Source organism: Schistocerca cancellata, chromosome 2, assembly GCF_023864275.1.
Source record: "Schistocerca cancellata isolate TAMUIC-IGC-003103 chromosome 2, iqSchCanc2.1, whole genome shotgun sequence".
Lineage (NCBI taxonomy): Eukaryota > Metazoa > Arthropoda > Insecta > Orthoptera > Acrididae > Schistocerca > Schistocerca cancellata.
Window position 1 is genome coordinate 233,647,545 of NC_064627.1, and position 15,865 is coordinate 233,663,409.

The 15,865-nt window shown below is 44.8% G+C and overlaps 1 protein-coding gene across 3 annotated transcripts in view; it reads right to left on the minus strand.

Moving 5' to 3' along the window:
• LOC126161561 (serine/threonine-protein phosphatase 2B catalytic subunit 2-like) overlaps positions 1 to 15,865 on the minus strand; it is an 802,502-nt gene that overhangs the window by 85,162 nt on the left and 701,475 nt on the right. The window lies entirely within an intron of this gene.

Here is a 15,865-nt window from a genome sequence, read left to right on the forward strand (position 1 = left end):
TAAAATAAAATAAGAACCAACTTACGCAATACTTCACTTTAGTAAACTTTAAATGTAGATAAACAGACGATACAAACATAATGAACCTTGTAATATCTGATAACAATCTATGATACTGATCATTAAGTGAACAACGTGTGCTAAGATGTGAAAGTACGTTAGCTGACATTAGGCCTCTGTTACTGCAAAATGATGGCCTATTCATGATTACCAATGCGTAATGACAACTGGGAAGACAATCTGCTAAATCTGTTAAGACATGTATTGAGTACCAGAAGTTTACGTTCAGGAAGATGGCTATTCAGCTAATCGCCCAGGCCTTGTCTGTAAGAACTGCCACATACGCGAAATTGGCCGTGCTTACAGCACACCATAAATAATCAAACAATGTCATTTACTGGCTAGACAGCGACTATCAAATGCTGGCACTGAAGATACAGCACAATAATTTAATACATACATAATTTGTGAGATATTGTCAAGCTTCACCTTGCAACGGTGTTCCGGAATAGCAATGGAAAACCGTTTCCCCAAAGAGTAACGACAGAATGGCTGAATGGATGGATGATTAAAAGGACCAAACTACTAGGTCACTAGTGCCTTTTTCCTCTAACAGGCACGTCTACATGGCTGTAAATCAGAGATACCCCATGGTGCAAAACCTAGGGTCTACGGAGGATCAACGTAGGGGAGATAAGGGGAAAAAAGGGGGGGGGGAGACAAGAGGAAGGTAGGCAGGCAAAGTGCCCCATCTAGCGGGCAGCCGGAAGCCCCTGAAAGCACAGTGCAGTGAGGGGACATACATTCCCCATCCACCGTCACTTACCAGAGATACTCCACATATAAATTGCTTAGGACAGGCTGGTAACACGGACAGCACAACAGAAGCACAGAAAGACAAAAGATGAACAAGTCTAACAGATCACACGACCGAGGGGAAGAAGAGTAAAAGAGCAGGCAGGGTGAGGGCCAGGCTGGTCGACAGCTTACCAACTGTTCAAGGGGTCGCTGCAGATGAGAACGGACTCACCAGTGCAGGATTGGATATGCTCAAGAGCACAAAAGATGGCTACCAACTACGCTGTGAAAACGCTACAGCCATCTGGCAAGGAACCCGGTTCAATGTGTCCCTTGTGAGTATAAGCGAAGCCCAAATGACCAGCAACCATTCAGTCATCAGGATAGACTATTTCTGAACCCTGGGATGCGCCAAGGATGGAGAAAAATTGTTGGCAGAGGGCCTCATGAGGGATCGAGTCTTTCAGAAATTGTGATAGGTCAAGAAAAAGCTGTGGCCGAGGGATGCACCATGGAGGTGTAAGTAATTAAGCCTTGAGGAGAGATAGAAGAGAAAAGAACTGAACTCATAGAGGATGGATCGGACGAGGATTGCGATCATAATCCCTGATCTGGGTCACTATTGTTGGAGATGGATTTCCGTTTTGGAAAGAGAAGGCAGTAGTTCGTATGCTTAGGGGGGCTACGAACGTGAGTAGCATAACAGGCAACCTGTTGTTGGCACCTGATCCGCAATGGCAGCCTCCACGAGCAAGCTGTCCACCGGCTTAGTTCGAAAGACTCATGTCTCAAGTTGAATCCTGCAGTGGTTTAACGGATCCAGTATCCACAATGCTGAGGACGATGGCGAACTGTATGCCACACTCCCATAATCAAGACGAGATTCTATCAGGGCTTTGTAAAGCTGCAAAAGGTTGATGTCATCTGCACCCCAACAGTTGTTACTCACGAAGCGAACTGTATTAAGGTGCAGCGAGTACTTTCGCTTAAGCTGGTGAAGATGGGGAAGATGGGGAAACCGCATCAACTGAGGATGGCTGACTCCACGTAAACCAGAATATCAATAGTGGAACTGCCTTGGCGACGATCTCCCTGGGACAGAGCCAGAAAATCCTGACACTCAAGAAGCCAAGACAGCCCCCAGCTCACCATGTTTTCAAGTAACTTACGGAGAACACTGGCGAGACTTACTGAGCGAAAACTGTCAACCTCTAGAGGGTGCTTACCCATTTTCAACACTGGTATAATGAAGCTTTCTCGCCGCTGCAATGGGAACTCGCCCCTGCTCCAGAAGGGGTTAAAATGGCAAGGGTCTCATTCTGACAACCCACCAGTACGTGGTTGATCATTTGGAGTGGATGCAGTCCGTCCCTGTGGCTGTACCAGGGCAGTGGGCTAGGGCACTGACGAATTCCCACTCGCTGAATGAATCATTATATGACTCCAGGTGGCATGTAGCAAAAGATAATTGCTTTCGCTCCAACTGCTGTTTTAGAACACGAAAGGCAGGTTGATACTTCTCGAACGCTGAGGCTCGAGCATAATGCAGAGCAAAATGTTTGGCAAAGGCGTTTCGGTCAGTGTAGACAGTGCCACTCAAGGTAATATGAGGCACACCTGAATGTGTCTGGTATCTGTAGAGATGTGCACAGAGCCACTTAAAGGCAATGAGGTCCTCCATCGATGGGTGCCACTTGTGGTATTGGAGAGCCTGCAATTTCTGAAGACCACAAAGGTACAGGCATGAGGAACATGGGACCACAAACTCAGCTGCCAAATGAATGGCTGTAGTTGTGTCCTGGACTGTCTCATCTATATCTCCATGTGGCAGGGAGCTAAGAGCGACAGCAGAAGTAAGAGCACTCCAGTCAGCACTATTGAGAGCCCGTTAGGCCACGTGTCCAGGAGAGTTATATTGAGGGAGGAACAGGAAGATCGGAAAGTGGTCACTACCCCATAGCTCATTGTGAACTCATGGCAACATGGACGCATGGCAGAAGAGAAGGGTTGAAAATGGAAAGATCAATGGCAGAGAAAGCTCCATGTGACGCAATGAAGAGTGTGGGAGTACCAGTAGTCAAGAGGCAAAGGTCAAATTGTGCCAGTAAGTTTTCGAGGACTTTACTGCAACTAGTGATCGTCGTTCAACTACACTAAAGGTTATAGACGTTGAAATTATCCAAGATTAGGAAATGGGGGGGGAAACTGAGAAACCAATGCAAAAAGTATGTTCTGAGACACTTCACCATTGGAAGACAGGTAAACATTGCACATGGCTATATCCTGAAATGCCCTCACCAGAATGCATTAAGAAGCCCAAGTTCGGAACTTAGAATGTCCAGAACATACGTGCACCTTGTCATGGGTAGCACAATTCTTATAATACCCGTGGTATCCACAAAGGGCCAGGGTCCACATTGCTGGAAACCAAGTGTGCTGAAGGGCAATGCCTAAGGCAGGGGAAGTGTCTTTAAGACGTCATAACGCAGTCAGGTGGTGAAAAAAAACCGCTACAGCTCCACTGGAGAATAATGTTGTCGATGTATTGTCGGGCTGTGAAGGGACAGAGGATGGAGGTTATGCCATGGGGTCACCTGCTGCCACTGGTTGGAGGGTTATAGCATCAATACAGAAAGGTTCTCGGTTCTGTTGTGTGGTACGAACCAGGACCTTAGGAGCTGCCGGAATCTCCACCGTGGCCACAAAAGTGGAACATGCTGGATCTGGTGACGTGGGGGCCACAGGAATGTCCTTTTTCGAGGAATTTTTCTTTTCCTTCCTCTTCTTAGAGGTTTCGATGATGGTGAGGACTTGACTGAATCAGTTTCAGGTAAAGATGATGATCGCAAAGCCCTGCGGCCAGCAGGTCTCCTCCCCCCCCCCTCGGTCTCCTCCCCCCCCCTCCGCCCCCCCCCCCCCCAGTGGGATGGCTACCATTGCTGGGTTTTGATATATTACCTTATTAAAGGGAAGGAAGCAAAGATGGAAACGCACAAAGATGGAGCATAGACTGCATGGGCGACCTTCCCTGCACGATCCGCACTTCTGGAGGATTTTGAAAACGGATAGCAAATCAAACCCAACAATGGGGACCTGTGGAAACTAGTTCCAATCATACACCAAGTCGAAGCAGGGTCTGCACCAAGAAAACCATACAATGGAGAGGCAGAGAGGGAAAGTGATATTGGAAGTACACTGAAGAGCCAAAGAAACTGGTACACCTGCCTAATATCGTGTAGGGCCCCCGCGAGCACGCAGAAATGCCGCAACACGACGTTGCATGGACTCGACTAATGTCTGAAGTAGTGTTGGAGCGAATTGACACTATGAATCCTGCACGGCTGTCCATAAATCCGCAAGAGTACGAGGGGGGTGGAGATCTCTTCTCTACAGCACGTTGCAAGGCATCCCAGATAAGCTCCATGATGTTCATGTCTGGGGAGTTTGGTGGCCAGCGGAAGTGTTTAAACTCTGAAATGTGTTCCTCGAGCCATTTGTAGCAATTGTGGGTGTGTGGCGTGTCTCATTGTCCTGCTGGAACTGCCCAAGTCCATTGGAATGCACAATGGACATGAATGGATGCAAGTTATCAGACACGATGCTTACGTTATGTCACCTGTTAGAGTAGTATCTAGACGTATCAGGGGTCCCATATCCCTCCAACTGCACACGCCCCACATAACAATTACAGAGCCTCCACCAGCTTGAACAGTCCCCTACTGACATGCAGGGTCCATAGATTCATGAGACTGTCTCCATACCCGTACATGTCCATGTGATCTATAGAATTTTAAACGAGACTCGCCCGACCAGGCAACATGTTTCCAGTCATCAACAGACCGATGTTAGTGTTGACCGGCCGAGGCGAGGTGAAAAGCTGTGTGTCGTGCAGTCATCCACGGTACACGAGTGGATATCGATGATGTGTAGTTGAATCGTTCGCACTCTGACACTTGTTGATGGCCCACCTTTTCTGCAGCAATTCTGTCACGTTGAACGATTCTCTTCAGTCGTCGTTGGTCCCATTTTGCTGGATCTTTTTCCGGCCGCAGCGATGTCGGAGATTTGATGTTTTACCGGATTCTTGAAATGGTAGTACGGGAAAATCCCCACCTCATCGCTACCTCGAAGACGCTGTGTCCCATATATCGTGCGCAGGCTGTAACACCACGTTCAAACTCACTTAAATCTTGATAATCTGCCATTGTGGCAGCAATAACCGATCTAACAACTGCGCAAGACACTTGTCTTATATAGGTGTTACCGACCGCAGCGCCGTATTCTGTGTAAGTATCTCTGTATTTGAATATGAATGCCTATACCTGTTTCTTCGCGCTTCACTGTATAAGCTTGCAGCACGTAAAGGAAATAATGCTGCACAGGCTGGGGCTTCGTAGTAGCCAAGCACGTACTCACAGAAGAGTCTCGAGCCCCCTGGGCTGTAACCAAAGAATGACTAGAATGTTACTGCCGACGAACGTGGAATCTTCGAAAACCGAGAGTTAGGTATAATTGGACAAGAATTGGCAAAGAAATCGGCCGTGTCGTAGTCAAACGAATCATTCGGCATTTATGACCATTATTCTCTTTAACTCTCTACATAACCCAAGACTAGTTGTTTTTCAAAACATATTAGCGAAAAAAAATAAAAATAAAAAAAGAAAGAAAGAAAAGAAAAGACTGACGTTACGTTCCATGATGTGTCACTGACAAGTAACACAGCTCGATCAAACTTGGACCAGAGATAGGGGGAAAAAAACCTGCTGTGCTGTAGTACATAGTTAGACGAACCGAAATGACACTTTTATCCAAACGCAATAATTACACCGACATCACCGCGATTTATGATGGTCCCCTAAACATTACAAAAGGCGGGATATGGTTCAGACTTGGGTGCGTGATCACAACGGACGGCAATACATGGTCGTCACAAGGTTGGTAAGCAGTTCTTGTAGGTCGTTCCATTCCTCCAGCAGCGCGGTTGACAAGTGCTGGATGGCCCCTGGTGTGTGTCGGATCCCACACGTGCTCGATGGGATTTAAGACGAGAAATGAGCAGATCAATCGCATAGCCGAGTATCTTCTCATTCCAAGAACGCCTTCACCCGGATTGTTCGATGCAGTCTCGCAGTGAATGCGTTGGGAAAGTCCTCCCATATAGTAAGAGGCGATGGTAACATGTAAAGGTCCCAGCAACAATGTCGAACATGATCGTTTTGGTGGTCCATGTATTACTGTGTGTGTGTGGGGGGGGGGGGCATAATGTTGCATTCGCATACTGCCCTGTAAATATCTGAACACGGTACACTCACTGACACTGATTGTTATTGTGACACTGTACTCCCTCACCATCTGCGTCTTTCCGGGGATGCATTCGGCCCTGACTTCAATTTTATGGATGACAATTCCATCGATCTGCACAGACTGAGATGGTATTGGTACGAGAATATATTCGGCGAATGGACTGGGCTGCTTGTTCCCTCGACTTCGGTGTAATTAATGTCTTTGAGTACAAGTGTCATTTCCGTTCATCTTATTGCATATTTGTTTCAGTTACTTTCCGTAATATACTGTAGCAGTCCTTTCCATGTATGGTCCTAGGTTCATCGAGCTCCGTAACTTGGCAGTGACTCATCAATCGAAAGTTACTTTTGTCCTTAGGTTTTGCACACAACGTATATTAAAACGAATACAGTACAAAGTCGAACAATAATTCCCTCGAATCACTTGATTGTTGAACAGAAACGTTGTGTTTGACCACTAGTGACAGAGGCAATTGCACACAAAACCGCTCTTTTGAACGAGCAAACGGACAGCACCAGTTTTAAACCTAAGATCGGATTGTAACAGTTAAGATACAAAGATTAAAAAAAATACATGGAAAAATGATTTTGTGCTCGGTAGACATTATCTGGATGTCCTTTCACAGGGATAAACCAGTAATTCACCACTCTTGTGTGATGAAGTTCTTTTGACAATTGACGACTTTAAAGATGCCTCAAAACTGCAATGACAGATGAGAAAGATTGAAATCGTGACTATAGAAAAGTGTCAAAGGTGTCTAGATCAAGTGGATGAAGGGAAAAAAGTGAGAAAATGGATGAAAAGCAGTTCATCTGAGTAACGTACTTGCTCACTGAAATAAATCTTTACATTCAAAAGAAGTTATCGATGAAAATTATAGTTCATCATACGAACTTTTTTTTTTCGATGTCATAATTACCCTCTGTAAGAATTTGGTTGTCTTCTGTTAACATATTGGAACGGCTACTTACTTGGGCCAAGTTACTACGTCAGGTACTATATCTGTTCTGTAAATGATTGTCAAATGATAATTTAATCTTAAATATGTTCTCATTTAGTAGTATTTAGCCCATTCCTGTTCAACACTAATGATTCGATTTTCTGTATATTTTTTAGCCCATTGGATAGTCGGATGTGGTTGGCTTGGTGACGTGGCGATCGCGCGCTATAAGCTTACTAACGAGGACTTCCGAGTCTGATGCTTTAAAAAAAAAATGAATCTTATGAGACTAAAATGTATCACACAGAAGGGGAATTTAATATTCATTCAACGCATCGAACCTCAAGTCTGCATTCATTTGTGCATTACCGTTCTCTTGTTGTCGTCTATGTTATGCGCCTTTCCTTATTTGAAAGTTAAGGTAAAATCCACACCAGTACGAAGGAGGCAACACTACATTATTAAGATGCTTTGGCATATTTCTAATCCCCAGAGACAACGTCCAACTTTAACTCATTCCTAAATGTCAGAAAATTCGTTGCGGGAAAATTTTAGAATCCTGTAGAAGGCAACGATAGGTGGTTATTTAGCTGTTCTTCAAGACTCGTACTTCCGAGGGAAACATACACACTGGAGAAACGTTGGTCAAAATGCGCTGGCTTAAGCGGGACATACATCGAAAGTTAATAGATTTTTTAAATGTACAACAGTCTCAATGTCACACCGAGAATATTTCACCTACGATCTTATCCATAATGGATATGAGATAGTAGTTGTAAAAATTCAATTTAATGTACTTCATCGTTGACGGTGATGTGGTTGAACACTGAGGAGACGAAAGTCAATGCCATAGCTCCTAATATCGTGTAGGATCAACTACTGCCCGGCTTAGACCAGCGGCTCGACGTGGCATGGATTCATCAAGTCGTTGGAAGTCCCCTGCAGAAATGCTGACCCACGTTTCCTCTACAGCCGTCGATAATCGAGGAACTGTTTCCACCGCAGTATTTCGTGCACGAATACCTTATGATTAAGTCCCATAAATGTTCGACAGGGTTCTTGTCGAGCGATGTGGGTAATCAAATCATTCGCTTCAATTGCCCAGAATGTTCCTCAAACTAGTCGCGAACAACTGTGGCCCGGTGACATGGCACATCGTCTTTTGCGAAAATTTAAGTCCATGAATCGCTGCAAATGGTCTCCAAGTAGCCCAACACAACTATTTCCAGTCAATAATCGATTCAGTTGGCCCAGAGGACGCAGCTCATTCCATGTTAACACGGTTCATATCGATATAGCGCCACCACTAGCTTGCACAGTGCCTTGACAGCTTGCCTCCGTGGGGTCTGCGCCATCCTCGAACCCTACTATCAGCTCTTACCAACTGAAATCGGAACTCATCTGACTGGGCCACGGTTTCCCGGTCGTCTGGGGCCCAACCGATATGGTCACGAGCCTAGAAGAGACGCTGCAAGCGATGTCGTACTACTAGCAAATTCACGCGCGTCGGTTGTCTGCTGCAATAGCCCATTAACTTCAAATTTCGCAGCACGGTCCTAACGTATACGTTCTTTGTACGTCCCACATTGATTTCTGCGGTTACTTCTCGCATTGTTGCTTGTCTGGTAGCACCGAAATCTCTAAGCTAACGCCACTGCTCTTGGTCGTTAAGTGAAGTCTGTCGGCAACTGCGTTGTCCGCGGTGAGAGATAATGACTGATTTGGCATTCTCGGCACAGTCTTGACACTGTGGATATCGGAATATTGAATTCCCTTAAGAATTCCGCAATGGAATGTCCCCTGCGTCTAGCTCCAACTACTAGTCCGCGTTAAAAGTCTGTTAATTAACGTCGGAAACCTTTTCACATGAATCACCGTAGTACAAATGAAAGCTCTGCCGATGGACTGTGCTTTTATAAATCGTGTATATGATACAACTCTACATCTGTAAATGCGCCTATTGCTATCCCATGGCTTTGGTCACCTCAGTGTATAATCCCTATTCTCCAGAGGCAACCCTCGACTTCCACCTACTTCTAAATGGTTCAAATGGCTCTGAACACCATGGGACTTAAATTCTGAGGTCATCAGTCCCCTAGAACTTAGAACTACTTAAACCTAACTAACCTAAGGACATCACACACATTCATGCCCGAGGCAGGATTCCAACCTGCGACTGTAGTAGTCACGCGTTCCCGGACTAAACCGCCTAGAACCGTTCGACCACTCAGGCCGGCTATTTCTAAGTGTCAGAAAATTTGTTGCTGGGCAATGTTACAGTTCTGTAAAGATGGCACCCACAGATGGGTACTTCGCTGATCTTCAAGAATCGTACTTCACACATTGGAGAAACATTGGTCAAAATGCATTGATTTAAGCGGGACATACACGAAAGTTAAGATATTTTTTAAATGTAAAACAACAGTCTCGGTGCGACACCAAGAATATTTCACCTTTGATTTTATCCATAATGAATATGAGGTCGCAGTGGTAAAAATCCATTTTTATCTACTGTATCGGTTGACGGTTATGTGCTTGGTTGGTTGGTTGGTTGGTTTATTTGGGGTGGGGGTGGGAGGACCAGACAGCGAGGTCATCGAGCCCATCGGATTAGGAAACGATGGGGAAGGAAGTCGGCCGTGCACTTTGACAGGAACCATCTCAGAATTTGCCTGGAGCGATTTAGGGAAATCACGGAAAACCTAAATCAGGATGGCCGGACGCGGGTTTGAACCGTCATCCTCCTGAATGCGAGTCCAGTGTGCTACTGTAATGTATATCTTTGAGGACGTGGCTGCAAGGGGTGTAGACACGCTATCATTACTTTTATTGTTCTTGTTTATGTTTTATACTGCTCACTTTTACAGATTCGTGCACGAATATTCTGATGATGAAGGCGTAAACAACTAATCGCGCTAATTCTAACGATTTTTACATTAAAAATAAGTGAATGAGCCGACATTTTAGCGTTTATATTTCACCTTGCTCTCGCTTATACGCTATTCAGCAATAACAAACTGTTCAACAACACGTCAACTTGCCAGGATTATCAGCTTCAGCCTTTCACGGTCATAAATGTTTAAAGTGTGGCAGAATTTCGGCATTTTGCCGCCTGCGGGCGATTACGAGGTTTCATCGAGGGAGGCGGCTCCTGAAAAAAACAGTCACGGTGGCAGAACTTTGCATTAGGAGGCCCCGGTGCCGGCAATGGGGGCCATTTCATTAATTAGGTGTGGCGGCGGCCGCCGTGTCGCAAGTGCCTGGGCGTCGTGGCGCGGCCGGGCTTATGAGGACTTATGCCACCGTGGCATGACTACCCGCCATCAGTCGCCCCCTGCAGACAATCCAGTTATCGACTCGATCCGCCCTACACACAGCGACGCCGTCGCTGCGATCCGCCGCCTGTTTGATCCGTGCTTGCTCAGTTCGCGCAGTGGCTCTGTACGAGCATTCCAAGCCATACGTAATTCTGCGTGCTCACGTGGATGCTGGTATCACAAATGAAAACAACTATTTCCATCATCGTGCGGTTTCAGCCTGGTGATCTATAGGTGAAGCACGTTCCTGGAAACTGAAAGATTCCAGGATACATTTCCGTCGAAACAAGGATTTTTTTTTCCTTTTTCAGTCTGCATTTGGCTTAGCGTTCACCTCTCGATGACGTGAAGACTCTCCGGAAACGAAGTGTGGCTCTGTTTCCACGTTAAACAATAGGTCCCCTTTCCAAAGTTAGATAACAGTTCTTCAATTTGGAACACACAAGTCACCGAATTGGTGTCCAACTGAAAGACTTGCTACAGGACACTGAGCTACAGGAAATAATAATAACGATCTTTCAGAATCATTCTATCTTTAGAGTTCAACCCTGAGGATGGTTTGCAACAGTACGCCATTTCCCTCTTCTGCCTGCCTTCCACCTTCACTTTCGCGTATGACGTGCATCCCACATCTATCATAATCTGCTACACGTACGACGTCCTTAGTCGTTAGGGGGATTGTTTCTCTTAATAGCTCCTCCTACTACAGTTCGAATGACGTTAGTGTGTCTAAAAATGTGTCCTACGAGTTTGTCTCTTCTCATTTGGATATGGCTCCACAGAGATGTGGTTTCCTGTTCTCTTCTCTTCTCAGCAACTGTTCAGTGGCAACTGTGTCTTTGCAGCTGATCATCTTCATCCTTCTGTAGCACCAACTCTCAAGGGCTTATAGCCGTCTTCTCTCTTTTTTTTTTATTTCTATCCAAGTTTCACGCCCGTATAGGGCCACACTTCAAACAACTGCTCTCATGACAAGTATCCTTATTTCCAGGCTGATGTTCCTGCCGATGAGCAATTTCTTCCTGAAATGAAATCCAATTTTTGTATGCTGTATTCCGCTTACAATTTCTTTCTACGTTCTACCTTCCCTTGTGACCCTGCTTCCCAAGTAGGTAAATTACTCTATCACTTCTAGCTCCTCTCTTCCAACTCTTAACTTGAAGGTTCATACTCTTCTTCACCACTGCATACTATTACTTTAGTCTCTCGCTTGTTTATTCTTATACCATACGGACTACAGAAAATCTTTTCCTTTTTGCTGAGGACCTTCTATCGATCTTTTTTCGTCTCCTTGATCACAGCAATATCATCTGTGTAACGTAACAGGTCTATCTTAACAGGTCTATCTTCTCCCCATTAATTCTGATCCTACCTCAGCAGTCTCACGAACTTGGTCTATCACTAGTGAGTAGTAAAAAATAAAAGATGGCTGTGTAGTAAGTCGCCAGTCGTTCCACTGTTTTGATGTATTACTCCATCCCTTTCATGCCTGTGTACCTGCCGGATGTATCATCCTCGACATCCTTGTCCATTTCCTCTACAGTTTTTTCTAGTACAGCAGCTTCCAGTTCATACTAGAGATAGGGGATCCGCTCCTGAACTGATTCATAGAGTTGAATCTTTCAAAGGAGTGAACAATCAGTGATTCAGAAAAAAAGAACAGTAGCTCCAAACGTTTCCCACGGCAGAGAGAGAGAGAGAGAGAGAGAGAGAGAGAGAGAGAGAGAGAGAGAGAGAGAGATGGAGCATATCAGCGGCGCCTCTGCTGGTCAAAGCACAGTGCACGCCACACAACACAGCCGGCGCCGGCCTCTGCCCTGCTTCTGCCTTGGCTGCCTGCATTGTGCAGTGCCCCATTGGATTTTGTGTTTCACATATGCCGTGCCGTCTCTGTGCGTCCTCTGCCGCGTGCAGTGTCTGGCGCAGCTTAACTTAGCATCGCACTCTGTCGGCGATCGTTTCAGTCGCACGTCCTGCCCTCTGGGCAGTTGATGCGAGCAACAGGACAGAGAGCCTCCTAGCGGAGAACATAAGAACTACTTGCAACAACCTGCTCGCAAGAGAACAGACGATTTGCCTCGGAGCGGTTGACTGGTGGCCGTTCACCGCTCCCCCCACCCTCGGAACTAGCCAGCTCAACGCTCACCGCACCGTTCTCGACTCTAGCCAGAGCGTTGAGCAAAGCAACTCGGGTGTCACTCTGGTCTCTGCGGTCTTAGCTCACGCAGTAATACAGCACGCGGCTCGACCTGCTTGACTCACCGCATCTGCATCGGAGTTCGTCTCTACTGGATATTGTTCTTCGTAGTAATACCGCTATGTATATTACATTATTATGTTATGTATACATCATTTGTTTTTATTTTATTTTTATTTGTTTAAACTGATCAGATTAGGTTCCTGATGACTCCTCTTACTATAGGTTTTTTATTATGGGCACTCGAATTTACGCTTTAATTACGAGCGAACCGATAAACGTATCGCAAAATGTGATACACCAATATTTTCCTTGTTTTATTCTGCGTAAGGCTATATGCAGCACTTTAGTCTTACAGTCAAATTTATATATTTTTTTTTCTTATTCTGGTACGGATTTTGCGATTTTAGGCGTCTTCGGAAGGAAACGTTCACTTTAAAAATACATGGCTTGCGATGTATTTGTATGAGGTTAATGAAATTTTAATACATTATAGCCAAATATATTGTTAATGTAAATCTCAAGTTACAACATTTTCTGATCACCCAAAAAACCATGATAGTGCAAAATAAATCAATAATCAAAAACTTTGTCATATTGTGGAAACTTCAATAAACAATACAAAATTCTTACTCATTATCTGTGTTACTTCAATATAGGATCAAATAAGATCAAAATACAGGTACAGTACTGGAATAAACCAAGTTTAAAGGGCAATGTGCCTTCCATTTATTTTCTATTGTGAATGAGTGGAGAGTCATGAAAAAGAGCTAGTTCATTTCAGGGAGTGAACAGTTCTGATCCGATCTCTGAAAAGAACAGTTTTGCCCATCTCTAGTTCATACAGCATGGGCAAAGAAGATGGTCTTTAACTTTCATAGACGCTGCGCCACCTCCCTGAGTCGATAGGCATAAGAATGGTGAAGGAAAGTGAAATTGCCATTTTCAGCCGAACCACTTGCCTTAAACGGTTTACGGTAACCACAGAAATTTCAAGTCTTACAGGCCAGAAGAGGACTGAAAATCAACATAAAAAATATGTTTGTAAACTGACAAGCACAATAATCTCTGGGTCAGTGTGACAGGCACCAAGGGTGTTGAAAATTTTACTATCTACATTGAGCCATATACCACCTACCTGGACAGTTCACGATCATGAATTTTCGAACTTTGGTTAGAGATTCGCATGATACCGTGACCGTTGGGAAAAGTGCTGAATTCAGTCAGTGTTGTGGGAAACATATTTATCTAAAGTACATGAGAAAATTCTCGTAACAGCAACGTTCGTCGAACTTACTATATGAGATTTTGTTACTGTCGTATTTCGGGTGTTTTATTGTTTAAAAATAAGCTTCAGTTTTAAATGGAGATTTTGGAGATTTAGGACTGATTGTTTTTAGCGATGTATTGTAGTCTCCAAGTTCCATTAAGCAGTGCTAACTTTACCAAACTCGTGTTCGTGTATCCCGTGTACGTTTAGAATTACTGAATTTAAGTGTTGAGGAAGCATTTTTCTATGCTCACTAATAAGTGGGGATGTTTAAACACGGGTTAGCACTGTGAAAAAGCTGAAAAAGTCATAAATCACGAAATTCGGTGGCTGCAACAACTCCCATTGAGCAGAAAAAGCTATCTGGTCCACACGGTCCAGTTACGAACTTCCAACGGTTTAGTGCACCCCAATGCCGGAAAACATAGTGGGCTATGTTCCTTATGTCGCAGAGACGTTGTCATATCAAGTGGCAGGGGCTACGCCATTCTGCCCGACACCTCACCACGTGATACTACTCACTAGCTGCACCAAACATTTGATGCGAGAGAATTCTCTCGTTTCTGCCCGTCCCAAATTTTCATCACTGTACATTATACTCTATAAATCCTTAGTGTGTTCGACAGGCGAAGCCTCGTCTTTGCAAACGTGACTCCCCCTAAGGCAAATGACAATTACAGCCGCGCGCCTTGCGTGTAGGCAGACCAGCATAGCGTTTGCACTGCCTGCTGTTTTACGTTCCCTTCCCAAGCCCTCGCCGGCCCGTGATACTGTTACGCTGGGACACTGGGGGAAGCGAGAAAAGGAGGTCGGCGAATTCGCCGCCGGGGATATGCGGCGCCGCCTGGAGCCCCTAGGGACGCGGCCCGGTTGGAGGCGATATACATAACAATACTGCCGCTGGGGCGCACGCCACCACGCGCCCACGCCCTACTGCCGGCCGTTCCAGAACAAACCGCTCCTCGCAGGCGGCTCACAAAACCGTGACCGTGTGCTGCGAAGGGTTCTGCCACTCGGCTTCCTATACGAGAAACTGCAGCTAACGCAACAAAGAAGAATCATAAGGGTCGTAAAAGAGATGGACTTCCATCTCTCCCTCAAAAGTATTCACAAATTTAAGAATTCATAGCAGACATTGCCCGAAATAACAATAACTAGAATCTGCCGGCATTGTGTACCAGGCAGTTGTTCTATTTGACAAACTTACGGATCGACAAACCAGTGAGTATGTGTTATAATCTCCCAAGCTTTGTCTCTTTAGCCATATGTACTACGAACGCAGCAGAATTTTTGCAGTCTTCACTGAATTCCTCTCCCGTGCCAACCTCTTCATTTCAGAGTAACACTTATACTTAATGTTATCAATGATTTGTTAGATACACTCCAACTTTTGTCTTTGCGGAAGGTCTCTCTCTGCTCCTGGGGGAATTCAGTCCATAGTTCTCCTGAAAGTTGGAACCTGTCTGAAAACTTCCTTTTCTGACCTTGATGCCAAAGAATAATATTTCCTACCGGTAGGATGAAATTACGCCCTGCTTAACTACATTTGAGATGATGAAAGCAACATATAAATCTTAAATGAAATCATTCCGCTTTAGGTTGTTAAAATATTATTTTTTGCAACTGCAACATCGGCATGTGGTCAGTTTCAAGCATTCTGAAAGCAATCAGTCGTCAAAAGTAATGCATGTAATTATGAAACTGACAAAAGTTTGTCGATTTAATAATTACGTGTATTATATTTACAACTCCTTGCTTTCACAATGCCTGAAAATGACCACGTGACGAAATTGCAATCGCAAAAACAATAATAATAATAATAATTGTTTCAACAGCCTAAAGCGGAATGATATCATTTAAAAATTTCACGAAGGCTGTGGACCCAGTCATCATCAAACTTCAGTATAGATATTAAGTTGTGAGAGCGGGAGGGGATAAAGAGATTCACAAACACTAGTTGTAGTATTTACACTCCAATACAACAGAGGTATTGTTGTCTTCAAAAACACATACATTAGAGCACACCGACTGGATAATCA